The sequence below is a fragment of the Saccopteryx bilineata genome, chromosome 2 (assembly GCF_036850765.1).
Source record: "Saccopteryx bilineata isolate mSacBil1 chromosome 2, mSacBil1_pri_phased_curated, whole genome shotgun sequence".
Taxonomy (NCBI): domain Eukaryota; kingdom Metazoa; phylum Chordata; class Mammalia; order Chiroptera; family Emballonuridae; genus Saccopteryx; species Saccopteryx bilineata.
The window spans coordinates 132,744,272-132,760,912 of NC_089491.1; the positions used below are offsets into that span (position 1 = coordinate 132,744,272).

The 16,641-nt window shown below is 40.8% G+C and overlaps 1 non-coding gene across 1 annotated transcript; it reads right to left on the minus strand.

The window, feature by feature from the left end:
• Positions 1 to 15,825: 15,825 nt before the first annotated feature.
• Positions 15,826 to 15,931, minus strand: LOC136327931 (U6 spliceosomal RNA). Its single transcript, XR_010729984.1, has one exon. It is a non-coding gene; the product is annotated as a U6 spliceosomal RNA (small nuclear RNA).
• Positions 15,932 to 16,641: the final 710 nt, after the last annotated feature.

Sequence of the window (16,641 nt, forward strand, 5' to 3'; positions counted from 1 at the left end):
GAAATACTCGTGGTTCTTCTAAAATCTGGCAATCCAGACTAGCTTAATAGATACACATGAGACATGGGCTAACTCATGGTATAGATGGATAAATGATTGCTAATTACAAAGTATAAGACAGATATAGGTACTTACTGCTATGGTAGCTCTGAGGATGAAAAGATTAAGTACATTTGAGAATTTCAAAGGCTTTACAAAGAACACAATTTTGGCTATGTGCCTTGCTAGAGACAGAATATTCAACAGTCAGGATTTGTCTGGGAAGTGGTAAAAATTTCAGTGTAGGCATAAAAAGAATTCTTAGGAGGGAGGTAATCCATGAGAGGCTGGGGAAAATGGGGCCTGATTTAAAAGAATTTTGCTAGTAGAATTTAGGAGATTGAGTTTACTCCAATGATATAGAGGGGAGATGGAAAGAAGGCCCACCTTTGACTGAGCATAGGAGAAGCATCAAAATAGAACCTTTTCCCTAGAAATATTAACCCTTTAAGTAGTGAGTTTTATTCATGCTTGCTGATCCCCAGGAGTGAGTTGTTTTTTTTTCTTCAAAAAATGAAATTAGTTCCAGTTCCAGTTTTATTAACTTAAAATTATGTTTGTTTGATAACCAATTTATGGAAACAAGAAGAACATACATTTGCCTTTTTTAAATGTTGCCTTACACACGTCCGATCATACTCTGGATGGTCAGGAGGCATGGGGACATACAGGAATGTTCGAACTACTTGAAGGGTTAACTCACTTAGACTTTAGTCAGACTCGTGGGATCAAACCAGAAATTGTAGAAGGCATCCAGGGAGAAGTCTGCACCACACCTGACTTGTATTTGCACTTTTCAGTCATTTTGGAATTTATGGCTCATGAACAATCATCAGAAGTCATGAAGGGAGTATTGATTAAATTAACACCAGCCTGACCAGGTGGTGGCACAGTGGATAGAGTGTCGGACTGGGATGCAGAGGACCCGGGTTCGAGACCCCGAGGTCGCCAGCTTGAGTGCGGGCTCATCTGGTTTGAGGAAAAGTTCACCAGCTTGAACCCAAGGTCTCTGGCTCCAGCAAGGGGTTACTCGGTCTGCTGAAGGCCCACGGTCAAGGCACATATGAGAAAGCAATCAATGAACAAGTAAGGTGTTGCAACGCGCAATGAAAAGCTAATGATTGATGCTTCTCATCTCTCTCTGTTCCTGTCTGTCTGTCCCTGTCTATCCCTCTCTCTGTCTCACTCTCTGTCTCTGTAAAAAATAAATAAATAAATAAAAATTAAAAAAAAAAATAACACCAGACCAAATAGGAAGTCAAAATGTTTTAACATGTTCTCAAACAGCTTAGTAATGACTTAGATAATTATCACCCATATAACTAAGCCCCCTTCAATGTTTGAGTTGAATAAACCTTTCTAATGCTGGCTTGTAAGAATTGGTGATGCAGGTTATGGATGGGGTTCCATTGCAGGGGGCTCTATTTTTCTCGAGATCTGGGACAATTTTGATATAGGATATGGAGAAGTGAAGTTCAAATGAGTTAAAGATTCAAAATTTAGACACTTCAATTTTTTAATGACTAAAAATGATTCAGACCTTTTAAATGGGTAAAACTATCTTTTTATATTAAGGTGTTGCTTTTTTAAGTTACTTTTGGTCTTTTTCTTTCTTTCTTTTATTAAGTGAGAGGTGGGAGGCAGGGAGGCAGAGATAGGTTCCCCCTTGTTCCCCAACTGGGATCCACCCGGCAAGCCCCTACAGGGTGATGCTCTGCCCATCTGAGGCTGCTGCTCAGTTGGTTGGCAAGAGAGCTATTTCAGTACCTGAGGTGAGGCCATGGAGCTATCCTCAGCTCCCTGGGACAACTTAGCTCTAACCATTCGAGCCATGGCTGCAAAAGAGGGGGAGAGAGAGAGAGAGCAAGAAGCGAGAGGTGGAGAAGCAGGTTGCTTCTTCTGTTTGCCGTGGTGGGAATTGAACCTAGGACTTCCACATGCTGGGCTAATGCTCTACTGCGGAGCCAACCTGTCAGGGCTATTTTTTGGTCTTTTCTTCTTTGAAAATGGAAACCCTAAGATAATTTTTTGATTAATTAATTGAAACTTCGTACAAAGGAATTTATTTAGTTTGAACATCACACTTCTGAAAAAACAATAAAGTTAAAAGTTACCAAAAACACCCCCACCAGATTTGAATTACAGATAGGTTAGCCCAGCTAATCTGTTTTTTAATATACCAGCTAAGCTAGCTCTACTGGACCCCATGGTCTTCCCTGAAGAAAACCTCCATTCTTAATGACTATACTGGTGATGATTCCATCTTTCTGGCCAACACGACTCACTTCTGAAGGCCCAGAACTTTCAGAGTGCCTGCGTGGTGCTCTTTGATGTCCTCAGGCAGGAATTGTGCAGTAACTTCTTCCTCTGCTCCTAGTGGCCTCCTTGCGGCATGCTTTCGGCATTGTCTTTATCACGTGTGTCTGAGCTCCTTGCTAGGCTGTTGGCTTCTTAACTTAGATAGTAACTCTTCTGTCCAGTGACAACATTGTGACTGTCTATCCTAATCTAGTAATGCAATGCTGCCTGATTTGTAGCAGCTTCTCAACAGATAACATATACCATAAAGAAAAAAATTAAAGGGCAATATCTCTATAATCTTGTTAGAAGATTAAAGGCATTAAATGGGCATGTGACTTGTTAACATAATGATGTATCACTTTTTGTCTTGCAGAAGATCAAATTCCCAGGGGCTTCCCTACCATTGACATGGGCCCACAGTTGAAGGTGGTTGAGCGTACACGCACTGCCACCATGCTTTGTGCAGCCAGTGGGAATCCGGATCCAGAAATCACTTGGTTTAAAGATTTCTTACCTGTTGACACAAGCAACAACAACGGCCGTATTAAGCAGTTACAATCAGGTAGGGTCTTATTACTGTTTCCACTAACTCCTAGAGATCTTTTTTTTAGCTTTCTCTCTTTTTATTTTTAATTTAATTTTATTTCTTTTTAATTTTCAGGTATTGATTTTTCTCCCTCTTCTCTTTCTCCGTTATTTAATGTGTTGTCCATGTTTGTGATGTCATAGCCTATTTCAAAGTCTGTCTTTCTCCCTCTGTGTGTGTTTTGCAGCTTCTGTTTAATCCACATTGCTCACTGCTGTGACTGTATTTTTGATAATTTTTTTTTAATTTACTGGTTTTCCATAGTATTTGATGGATCCATTTTCTCTTTCTTTCTCTCTCTCTTTCTCTGTTTTCTTTTGAAACAAATTTATTTCAACATTGGACTTCATTCAGAGCTTGCAAGGAGTTTCAATGGTTATATTCATTGAAAACCAAAATGTTCATATGAAACACTAAAGTGATTCAGTTTTATTAAAGTGTGTTTTTGCTGTTGTTTCTACACTTGAACTCATCAAAGTACCAAAGTTTAGCAAGTTTGATCATGTCTACAATACTTTCTTTTCACTAATACATAAAACACAGAAATGTTATCTTATGAGTAACCAGATGTATTTTTTCTTTTAATCCTTTATAAAGTGCCAATGAAAAGAGATTTTTTTTTGTATTGAAGTTATTATACTATCATGGTGAGCATTTGTGCACATTAGCCACAGTAGTGTGTGCCCACACTGAACATTTCTGAACCCTCCGGGGACTGGCTCTACAGAAGTCTGCTTTTGGTGTAGACTCTGCTCTTGCTGTTCTCTCTCTCTCTCTCTCTCTCTCTCTCTCTCTCTCTTTCTCCCCATTGCCCTTTTCTCCTCTCCCATCCCCATCTCAAGTTTATCCCTTTGCTCTCATTAGATTAAAGATAAACATACTTCTAAATTTCTTAAATTGTAGAGCCTGTCCCTAGGTAATTTCACAGGGACATTAACTAATAAACTGTTTACTTTGACATTGGTAGTAATATTGATACAGAATTCTAAGTGGTTTAACTGCCTGTCTTCCCAGAATTCTCAGCTTTTGTCCTGTGATGTTAAAGCATCTTGTTAACTGCCTCTTTTTGCTTGTTGTCAGCAGAATTGTGTAGATTAGCATTCTGTTATTGTAAATAAAGAATTAAGTATTCACCTGTAACATAGATGATTTAGTATATAAAGCTTTAACTCTGAAAAATTTGTACCAAATTATAAGGAATATAATAATATTTTTATGCTTTCTTCTCTCCATATTTAAATCTCTAGAATCTATTGGTAAGTGCTTAGTTCTGAAGCACACTTCACCCTCCACTAATTTCCATATTCAGATTATTATTATTATTATTATTATTAAAATGCATGGCATGCATTTTACTAACTGTCAGTGTAGACACCAGATCTCCGCAGGGCTGCACACGCACACATCCACAGAACTGTTTTCGTAAGAACACTGTATAGAAAAATAAAATAGTACACAAGTTATATCACACTAATGTAGCATAGTAAGTAACGTAAGATATCCAATCTAGTGTTTGTTTCTAGTTAGTATTTCCTATGATGATATATATATAGATATGCATATCTATATATCATATATACTTAAACAGATAAGCTAGTATTTTCTAAATTTATAAAATATTGTTTAGTTCATTTTTTTTTAAGAATATGAGGCATATAGGATAAATTCTAACCCTGTATGACCCCAGATCTAATAACTTCTCTGAGAAAGGCAATACTGCCTATTGTGGTCTTTGCCTTTGTGGTATAATGTGGTCTCATAAGAGTAGGTGCTTAGTAATGTTAGTTGAATGAATAAGTGAATGAAGAATTAAAGACACAATTGTGCCAGTTGCTTAACTGTCATCATTTGGACCAAGGTCAAAGCTATCATTGTTAATCCCGGCGCCTGCGTTTCCTCCTGTCCATCCTGGCTTTATTCTGGAATGACTTAACCTTCCCTCTTTGCTGACTTGTTGGACCAGGCAGGGAAAGTTGGGAGAAAAATGACCTGTTCCCATAGCTCAGTCTCCACTTACACTTGTCATCTCTCAGCGTGGACAGTTGGGATTGCCCACAAGAACAATCAGATGTCTCTGAGGTGATGTTGAGAATACCTGGTGTTTTCCTATGATGTATATTCATGTATGTGCATGTGTTCTCATATGCACGAGCATAAAACACCAGCGCAGGTTGAATGCTGACCTTTCCCTTTACTATATCACCCCTAATTTTAGGGATACTTCAAGGACTCACACACAGAAAAATAAATAGAAGAAATGTAACAAACACTGTGTTTGCTTTCAGAGCACTTTGATGGGCCTTCACTATAAGAGGCATATTCAGGGATACACCTAGAATAAATCCAAAGACTAGCATGTGCCGGGAGGGACTGAGACTTTAAAAATTCTAAAATTGATAATAACTAAAATAATGTTCAAGGTGTCTTTGAAGCAAGAGAAACAAGAAATAAGATAAACCCATTGCCAAGGGAACGTGATGTAGTATTAACAGATGGCACTGAGAAAATGGGAAAACCTCACTGTTATTTTGTTTTAATTTTCAAAAACAGCATTTCCTAAGGTGGGTTCCACAGAATGTTCATGCATGATGAGATACTTTTGGGAAATGTTGGGAAAATACACAGTTTTTTACTGAAGGATTTTTCTTTGCTTTAAGATGCTACAATATTCTTTGAAACCCACTGAGACTTATGTTCTAATTAACACTTTTTTGTCTGGAAGCATCTCATGGGACCAGTGTTCTATGAAACACACTTTTCAAAGCACCCTGTTAAAGCAAGGAGGGCCTTATCTTGGTTGATTAGAGCATCGTCCTGATAAACAAAAGGTTATGGGTTTGAACCCCAGTCAGGGCACATATAAGAACAGAGAAGATTTCTCTTGCTCTCTCTCTCTCTCTCTACCTTTCTCTCTAGAATCAATCAGTAACTAAAAAAAAAAAAGCAAGAAGAATGGCCTTCTAAAAAATATGTAGAATAAATAGGCCAAAGAAAAATCTTCATTAAGAAACTATAGTTTTGTCTTTGAAGAAAAGAGAGAGCACTTAGCTATTTTTAAGGATCTCAAATGTTTCATCCCAGAAAATATATTTCAAGAAGTAAAAGAAAATGTTAAAAATTCCGTCAGGTTAGAAATAAGTATGTAACATATCCAAAGAAAGATTTTTAAAAACTTGAGACCAAAATGTAGTAACCATTTAGAGCTAAAATAGATTTTCATCCCATTATGATTCTTCTATTGCAAATGACAGAAACCAAACCCTGACAATTTGAAGGAAAAAGTGGACAGACTGGTAGGACTTTCACTGGGAAGAAAAATGAGAAATAGGGCTTCAGGCTTGAATCCAGGACAAGAACCGGGGAAGCTGTAGGCACTGGAGCCTGAGATACATGCTATCTTTCTCGGCTGCCATGGCTGAAGAGAAATCCTTCAAATGTTTTTCTTCTCTATCAGTTACTCCGCTGGAGACTCTAAGTCCCAGGAGAGAAAGTCCAACTGGAACAGCTTGGTTCTCATACCCACCTCTTAGCCAAGGGTGACTTGAGCACCAAGAATGCCCACAGTGGGGAGATGTATTATATTTATGTGATGTCAGTTGTTACTTCTCCACTCTCATTTTTACTTTCATTTATTTGAGTCCTCTCTCTTTTAACCTGATAAGTCTAGTTAAAGGTTTGCCAACCTTGTTTACCTTTTCAAAGAACCAGCTCTTAGTTTCATTGATCTTTTGTCTTATTTTTTTATAGTCTCTATGTCATTTATTTCCACTCTGATCTTTTTTATTTCTTTCCTTCTACTTTCAGCTTTATTTGTAGTTCTTTTTCTAGTTCTTTTAGGTACAGGGTTAAGTTGTCTATTTTAGCTTTGTCTTGCTTCTTAAGCTATGCCTGTAATATAATGAACTTCCCTCTCAGGACTGCTTTTGCTGTGTCCCATAAATTTTGAGTTGTTGTATGTTCACTTTCATTTGTTTCAAGGAAATTTTTTGTTTCTTCCTTAACCCATTCATTATTTAGTAACATGGTATTTAGCCTCAAGTGTTTGAATGTTTTTTAGTTTTTCTATTGTAGTTGATTTCTAGTTTCATGCCATTGTGATCAGGGAAGACACTTGATATGATCTCAGTCTTCTTAAATTTATTGAGACTTGTTTTGTGTCCTAACATATGGTCTATCCTTTTAGACAGACAGAGAGATGATAGATAAATACAGATGGCTAGATATAGATGATATAGATATATAAAGCTATCAGCTGGAATAGATTTAATGATTTTGCACATCAGTATGAAAATTCCCTCTCTGTCTCCTAGGGACCACCCTCCTTGCCCACTAGAAGTGCTGTACAGAATATGGCCTTTTCTAACTGGCTCTCTCCCTTGCCCCCTGGCTTTTGGCATTGCAGTGATCAGCACCACAATCAAGATAAATTATATTTACTGAGCACCGACTTTGTGCCAGGCAGACACTACAGTTCTGTAGAGATGAAGTCTCATTTAATCCCCACACTAGATTTCTGATCATATCTACTGCCATCTGCAGACAAATGGAACAAGAGGATCCAGAGCAGCAGTCAGTCACTGACCCTGGGACCCCCAGAGCTAAGCAGTATGGGAAAGGGTTCAGGGTACTAATACTAGAGTCTCACTTGCACACCAAGTAACTTTTTTCACTACTATAGCCAGTTATGTGAGTAATTTTGCGATATTTTTAAATATTTGGTTTTTAGCTTCAGCTCCTTATTACTCCAAAAATCCCTTTAAAAATAGTTTAGTTGTTCAAGTTAATGGAAACATTGCCATCAAATGTAAGCCTCACGCCTTCCCGAGGGCCATGATCTCCTGGAAGAGAGAGGCGCAGAGCCTGAGGCAAAGCAGAAGGTAAACCAATATTCCTTTGTGTGGTTTAATAGCTTGAAGTAGTTGGTTAATATAGTATCTTCCAAATTCTTACAGTTTACAAGGGCTTCCAAAATTTCCTCCCTTATGATAAACCTACAACGCATATCTGGAGATCCTGGAGTTTCTCACATGACAGTAGAAACAAAACCACCTTATAAAGCTACATAATTTGGCTACAATGCACTCCACACATGGGCTTGTAATAGACATATTTTTAAAACCCCTGAAGACTTTCCCCTATGTCTAGCCTGAAGATACGTTCCTGACCCGGCCTGTTGAGAAGTCAGGAAGAAGATCATCACACAAGGGGAGAGACACTCATGCTCACACACTGGCCTTGTGGTGTTCACATTCTCACACAGGTGTTGTCCTTGTGTGGGGAGGAGGTCCCCACATGAACCACAGTAGAGCAGCTCCCACAGGGAAAGAGGAGCTGTCCTTCCTCCCTGGTTGGACACAGGCGTGTCTTCTAAGACAATGATGACAGTACAGAACAGGTGTTTCTCTCCACGTGTTACACGTTTCATTCTGTGGTACTGCAGAGCTCTGCACAGCTGGAGGTGACAAGCCTGCAGCTGCAGCTCTCTGTTCAGTGACCACATGTGTTGCTGTGTGGCCAGGTAGGCAGAGGGCTACTTTCAGAGCGAGCCATTGTGCTAAACTAAAGGTATGAAAACAGTTCCATCAGGTGCATCTTGAGTTCATATGCCAACCAGGCCTGGCAGATCACATGAATGAAGGGGACACATCAGGTAAAAGAAAGGACAAGGAAGGCGTGACAAAAGTGGCAACCTCTTGATCTTGGAAGACAGGACTCAGGCTGGAGAGGGACTTCTGCACCTGAAGTAGACGGGAGCATGGAGTCTGTGAAACGATGTTTTGTGGGAAGGCAGACCCTGGGTTGGAAAACTGTAAACATTTCAGGAAAAGTTAGAAATCAAGGTGTCGGCATTAGGTGAATAGGTGAAATACAGTGAGCTCAGAGGGGCCTGGGCTACAGCCATTATATCTCTAGTAGGTGGCATATTTCCTGGCACATGAAATACTTCTTTGTTTTTCCTGACGTCTGACTTATACCCAGAAATCACATACAATAAAATATACAAATCCGAACTGAACAGCTTGATTAATATTTACGTGTGCATGTATACATCCATGTAACTCTTATGCATTTCCAGATACAAAACATTTTCAGCACCCCAGAAGGTGCCCCTGGCTCTCTCCTCATTAATAGCACCCCTACACACCAAAAGTGACCGTTATTCTGACACTGTCACAATAGACTAGTTTCACCTGTCTGTGAACTTAATTTCAATGAGCTCACACAGTATGTATTCATTGTTGCACAATCTTTAAGTCCATTCTACCATGGACAGACAGTTGGGTTGCTCCTTGTTTATGAATAAAGCATCTGTGAAGATTCCGTACCTGTCCCTTATGGACACATGCAGTGTTTCCTGTTGGATGTTTACCCAGGAGAAGAATTTCTGGGTCACAGGGTATACACATATTTGGTACATACTACAAAATAGTTCTGTAAAACAGTTGTTCTCAATTACATTCTCACTAGGAATACATGGGCATTTCGGTTGCTTCACATCCTTGCCAACACTTGATATTGTCAGTCCTTTACATTTCAGCCATTCTGGTGAGAATGTAGTGCTGTTTCATTGCAGTTTTAACATTAAACTTTTATTAAATGCATAAATAAAAATGATATGCCTATGAAATGGGGTGTTATGTAGCTATAAAGAAATGTATTGTTAAGGAAAATAATATTGGGGACACACTTATATTAAAGCTGAAAAACATACCGTATTTTTCACTCCATAAGACGCACTTTTTTCCACCAAAAGTGGAAGGGAAAGTGCTGGTGCACCTTACGGAGTGAAAAACACAGTATTTTATTAAATATTTTAACACACCATTTGGTTCAGAATAGTTTTTTCCTTATTTTCCTCCTTAAAACCCTAGGTGTGTCTTATGGTCAGGTGCATCTTATGGAGTGAAAAATACAGTATATAAAGTCTGTATCTAGTACACTTTTTATTTTAATGTATACATGTTAATAAAGAGGACTAGAAGAAATTCACCAAGACATTAACCATTGATTCTGGAGGAGAAATTAGTTTCTTTTTCTTTGTACTTTTACATAATCATGAGATGTTCTACAATGAGCAAATGCCAATTCTAAAAGCAGAAGAAAAAGAATATCTTCAAAAACAGTCTCTGCCTGAGAAAATGGACTCTATGTTCAAAAATATGCTATACTTCTCTGCACCCCTGCCAGCCTGGACCTCTGTGCACCAGCGATGGCCCTCGGGGGCTCAGTCTGGCTGCAGAAGGACAGGAAGGATGAGAGAAAGGGCTTTCAGGTCCTGCGGAGGCCAGCCAGCAGCAGCAGAAGTCACCACCAACGCCAGGGTGACAACAGGACAAGCAGGGGGAACTCTGGCCACAGGACCTATTGGGGGAGGAAGGTGCCCGAATCCTGGAGAAAGGCAGAGCCAGCAGGCCCAGGGAGACGCTGCCCGCTCGGAGCCCGCCTGCCAGGTACTCCTTGTCTCCCCTCCTCTGTCCTCAGCTAGCCCCTCCCTGTCTTTCCTCTTTTCCATTTTTTGTGGCAATAAGAGCAAAATCATCCCTGGCTTCCTCCCTTTATTTGATGAAGGACGGGAAGTTGTGAAAACGTGTATTTTACGTGGCCTCTGGGTTTTGTAGCATTTTGGTGAAATACAGTGCCAGCTTTAAGCATGTGCAGACCAAAATGTGACCAGAATTTTGTTCTGGGGAGACTGTGCTGGTGGCACTGTGGGAAGTGGATTGACAAGCATATGAAAGACAGGGAGAAGAATCCCAGAGATGAGACCCTAAATTAATACAGCAAACTTGAGAACAGCTGTGAATGAGATTAAAGAGGCTTTTTGTATTTTCCACACAGTCACAAGCAAAGAAGGATCTGGCTTTATTTCCCCAGATAATAAAAAAACTCTTCTACTTTTTTTGTAGTTTTTGGAACAAAAATATGCCTATCTTCACTGTAAAGACTGTCAGACCAGATGAGAGAGTGCTTATGTGCGGTGCGTTTCTGGGACTAGTCAGGTGAGTAAAGTGTGCGGGACATGGGGGAGGTGGGGCAGGAGCAGATGTGAAGCAGAGGAAGACTGTGTCTCCGAATGGAGCGGGACTGACGCTGTCTCATTCATCTTGCCATCCTGCACTCCAGGCACGTAATGGACAGATGCTCAGTAAATGAATTGAGCTGACTGGACAGTCTACATGACCTCCCGAGGCTGCTGACCCACGTCCTGGTTCTATTGGGTTTGGAAGCTCTATTGGACCAAATGTCAGATTACTAGATGAACTGCAGTTCATGTGTACATTGGGACTTTCTGTAACCATTTTTCGGCTGGTGTATTTTGAACAAGTTTGGGCATTGGTGCTAGGAAATTTCCACTGTCTGTCCACAAGGTGGGGCAGTAAGGAGAAAGAATTGACTATACAGATGAGCCAGTGAGAGACTTCTGGCTAAGAAGTTTCCCTCCTTACTTTGATTAGTTGTCAGCACGTTTGAATTGGGAAGACTTCACAGTGTGCATTTCCAGATTTTCCTGAACAATCAGACTCTGGACACCATAGACCAGGGGTCCCCAAACTACGGCCCTCGGGCCACATGCGGCCCCCTGAGGTCATTTATCTGGCCCCCGCCGCACTTCCGGAAGGAGCACCTCTTTCATTGGTGGTCAGTGAGAGGAGCACATTGACCATCTCATTAGCCAAAAGCAGGCCCATAGTTCCCATTGAAATACTGGTCAGTTTGTTGATTTAAATTTACTTTTCTTTATTGTAAATATTGTATTTGTTCTCGTTTTGTTTTTTTACTTTAAAATAAGATATGTGCAGTGTGCATAGGGATTTGTTCATAGTTTTTTTTATAGTCTGGTCCTCCAACGGTCTGAGGGACAGTGAACTGGCCCCCTGAGTAAAAAGTTTGGGGACCCCTGCCATAGACCTTCATTTCAGAACAAGAACAGAAGGCTGGGGTAAGGAGTTTTCTCTCTTCTCTGGGTAGGTGCCCTTCATTTTGTAACAATCTATACCTGGTCTATGAACTTCTCTGAGCAATAGAGTTGGAGCCCCCTCTGCATTTCAGGCTAAAAGGAGAGGTGTGTTCAGACCTGACTGAGCACATGACTTTTCACACTAGCCGCTTACTAGACCTGAGCATAAACACAGTTTTAAACTAAACTAAAAGTACTTTCCTTCTCTTGCCAGAATAAAAGCAGTGGATTGGATTCAAACACTCCAAGACACTAGGATACAAAGAACAAGACATAAAACTCGTCCTCAAGACATGGATACTGTTAGGAGTGACTCAGTCACAGTGTGCTTTGGTGATTATGCAGTGGCACCCATAGAATGGGCGTGGCACAGAAATAACACAGGAGGGGATGGCTGGCCTTGTGAGGTGGGGGCTGCCCAGGCAGGATTTGAAAGGATGAATAGGAGTTCACCTAGTAAGGCAGGGAGGAAGTGTGCACAGGACATGCACAAAGCCTAGAAACCACGTGTATTGATTGATAAGTGCAAGTAATGTGACGTTCACATGGGGAAATAGTGGGAAAAAGAAAAAGCAGGGGAGGGTGGACCAGGGCCAAAAGAGAAAGTCTAGGGTTCGCCCGCACCGTGAGTGAAATCTTCATGGCTCCTTCCCTCAAAAGACTCTTACTACAGTACTTTATGTACCTTATTGGGTAGGTGACACAATTATTGGGAAAGAAGGAGCAGGACATCGATTTTACAGGTAAGGAAAATGAGGTTCAGAGAGGAGGAAAAAGTGACTGAGCACTAGAGGAGCTGAAGACCTCAGGGCAGAGGTTGGGCAAAAGCGAGGTACAGCGGAAGGGAACGGGCTACTTACATTAAAAAGTGGGAGCCTCGGGTACATAGAAACTTGGATTTGAAAAGACAAATTCCTCTTTAGGTTTACCTCAAACAACTCTGTTGCGAATGCCACAAGAGTTTTCACCCTTTTAGGGTAGAAGCCATTTAGTGTCAGGTAAGCATATAGACCACTTCCTTTGAGTCTATCGTGTTTCCCTTCTTAACATGAAACTTTTGTAGCACGATTGATAGAATTAGATATTTGCATTGGGGTGTTAGGTTTTCTATGTGTTTGAATTTATATAATATTTTAGGGGGAAAAACAAATTCTAGGACTTTTTTGGAAGGGAGAAAGCTTTAGTCTTAAGTTGCCTTATGTTTTGGATGGGGTTTGTGTTTTTGGATGGGGTTTGTGTTTTTGGATGGGGTTTGTGTTTTTGGATGTTGCCTTGTGTTTATGGATGGGGTTTGGTGTTTTTCCTCAAACATCCTGTGTATGGATGTAATAATTTAGTAGGCAACCTTTATTAAGCTTTTACTGTGTGCCAAGCTTTGGGCTAAGTGCTCTATATGCATTGTCTGCTATGGAGTTATTGATATTTTTATTGCATTTTTCAATACTAGAATTTTTATGTCTTTTATTTTAAGTGGAATGAGGGTAGATAGTGAGATAGATTCCTGCATGCACCCCGACCTGGATCCACCTAGCAGCCCCCATCTGGGTCTGATGCTGGAATCAACCTATCTCTCCTCAGCGCCTGAGGCTGACACAGGAACCAGTTGAGCCACTGGCTGCCAGAGGGAAAAGAGAGAAAAGGGGAGAGGGAGGGAAAGAGAAACAGCTGGTTGCTTCTCATGTGTGCTCTGACTGGGGATTGAACCCGGGATGTCTATACTCTAGGTCAACACACTATTCACTGAGCCAACTGGCCAGGGCCTAAACGTACATTTTCAAGTACATTCACGTTATTGTGCAAAACTTTTTATTTTCCAAAACTGAAACTCTGTATCCATTAAACACTAACTATACCCTCCACTCCCCGCCCAGCCCTGGCATCAACCATCTACTTTCTGTCTCTATAAATCCAATTGCTCTGAATGCCTCACATAAGTGGAACTACACAGTATTGATCCTTTTGTAACTGGCTTATTTCACCGAGCATAATGTCCTCAAGGCTCATCTGTGTTGTAGCACATGACATGATTTCTTAACTTCTTCAGAATAAATAATGTCCCATTGTACATCTAGGTACACTTTCTGTAGCCATTCATCTGTGGATGGACATGGCTTGTTCTCACCTTTTGACTATTGTGAACAATGCTGCAGATGAACATGGGTGTGCTAATATCTGTTCCGGTTGCAATCTCTCTCTTTGAAAAAGAGCAATGCAAATGGGAAAATTCATGCTTTCTGGAGTTATTGTAATTCAAAGTCCTAAACCTGTATTTTTGGTTTGGAAAAGTAGATATCACAATAAGGGAACTGAAAATTTTGAATGAACTATGTTAGGTGATTTTCCCTAACAATATAAGAAAAAGAATGCCAAATAACGTTGAATCTTTAAAGAGTTGCTGTGTTAATGTGAGGTGACGATTTAAAATACTTTTTAAAATAAGTGATCACCCCCCACCCCACAGATGAGTGGAAATCATTGGACTATGGCATTTACAGGCCTAGATGGTGAGATGCCAAAATCCAGGCGACAGAGTACTTATGGAACCTCGAAGGAAAACCTACCTGAGAACCTTGTGAGAAGCCACCCACTATAACCATGAGACGATAGCAATTTGCTAATACTGCTCATTATACTACTTATGAGAGGAAGTAGTGTACATTTATGTGTCTTTCTGTTTTTATTTTCATGGTTACCCTAACAAAGCAACAATAGCAATTGGAAATACAAACTCCAGAGCAATGGAGCCATGAGGTTTTACGGAGGAGGGTGCACCTGTGCAGGTACAGGAGGGTCTTAAGGAGGCTGGTGCTGGCTGGGCCCTGCCATCCTGAGGGAGTCCCAAGGTCCTGGAAGGAGGCAGCACCCTGCAGTGAGCCTTGCTGACAGCAAGGGGCAGCAGTGAGCAGCTCCCTGGCATTGCAGGTTCTAGTCTGGACGTTGGATCTGAGAAACTGGTCACCCAGTCCAATGACCAAGTGGCATAGAACCCTTGATGAATTATTTTGTTTTTCAAACAAATGGAAGAGGCCAAACTGTCTGTCATTTCCTGGCAAAAGCTTGCCATCTTTCATGGTTTAGCTTTATGTTTCTGACAACCCTTGGGAGAAACTATTTCAATGGCATAGAAAAGACTAAACAGAAATACTCTGGTTCCTCGCCCCCTCCCCACCCCCCCACCCCACCCCTCGTTACCATCACATTCTTGTCCATGTCTCTGAGTCTCATTTTTATGTGCCATCTATGTATGGATTCATACAGTTCTTAGTTTTTTCTGATTTACTTATTTCACTCCGTATAATGTTACCAAGGTCCATATATGTTATTGTAAATGATCCGATGTCATCATTTCTTATGGCTGAGTAGTATTCCATAGTATGTATGTACCAAAGCTTTTTAATCCACTCATCCACTGATGGACACTTGGGCTGTTTCCAGATCTTCGCTATTGTGAACAATGCTGCCATAAACATGGGGGTGCATTTCTCCTTTTGGAGCAGTTCTATGGTGTTCTTAGGGTATATTCCTAAAAGTGGAATAGCTGGGTCAAAAGGCAGTTCAATTTTTAATTTTTTGAGGAATCTCCATACTGTTTTCCACACAGGGGCTGCACCAGTCTGCATTCCCACCAGCAGTGCAGGGGGGGAGGGGGGGCACAAAGAAAACCAGATAGAAGGTGGCGGAAGACAATTTGACTTTGGGTGAGGGGTATGTAACATAATCAAATGTCAAAATAATCTGGAGATGTTTTCTCTGAACATATGTACCCTGATTTATCAATGCCACTGCATTAAAATTAATAAAAATAAGATTTAAATTTTTTTAAAAAAACTCTAATTCATGCTTTTTCCTAAAAAAAAGAAAAGAAAAGAAATACTCTGGGATGTTCGTGCTCACACTTTGGAACAGGGCTGAGAAATGGGACTTCCACTTTTTTTTTTTTTTAAATATAGAACGCTTCACATATTTGCGTGTCATCCTTGCGCAGGAGCATGCTAATCTTCTCCGTATCATTCCAATTTTAGTATATGTGCTGCCGAAGCGAGCAAGGGACTTTCACTTTGGACTTTATATACTCCTGTATTAATTTCTCAATGCAAATCATTTTAACTATATTTATTTAACAAAAAGTTTTAAATAATGGCAATATTCTTTTTACATTTATTACCCCAGGAATAGTTGTAAGGGGACAAGTATTACAAACTTTAGTTCTTTTGTGATGAAAAAATAAATAGAAATTTCTCTTGTGCTTCTCAGAGAGAATAAAAAAGATATGAAGATCTCGAGTAATATTTCTCAACTAAGAAAAAAATAAGGGCCCTGGCCGGTTGGCTCAGTGGTAGAGCGTCAGCCTGGCGTGTAGAAGTCCCCGGTTCGATTCCCGGCCAGGGCACACAGGAGAAGCGCCAATCTGCTTCTCCACCCCTCCCCCTCTCCTTCCTCTCTCTCTCTTCCCCTCCCGCAGCCAAGGCTCCATTGGAGCAAAGATGGCCCGGGCGCTGGGGATGGCTCCTTGGCCTCTGCCCCAGGCGCTAGAGTGGCTCTGGTCGGGCAGATCATCGCCCCTGGTGGGCGTGCCGGGTGGATCCCGGTCGGGCACATGCGGGAGTCTGTCTGACTGTCTCTCCCCGTTTCCAGCTTCAGAAAAATACAAAAAAAGAAAACAGAGTCTACAATACTACCCCTACAACACACACACATCTCTGAGTTTCACAAGGGGAAGAGATTCCTGATGTGCCTGTGGACGCTTAGTTTTTTC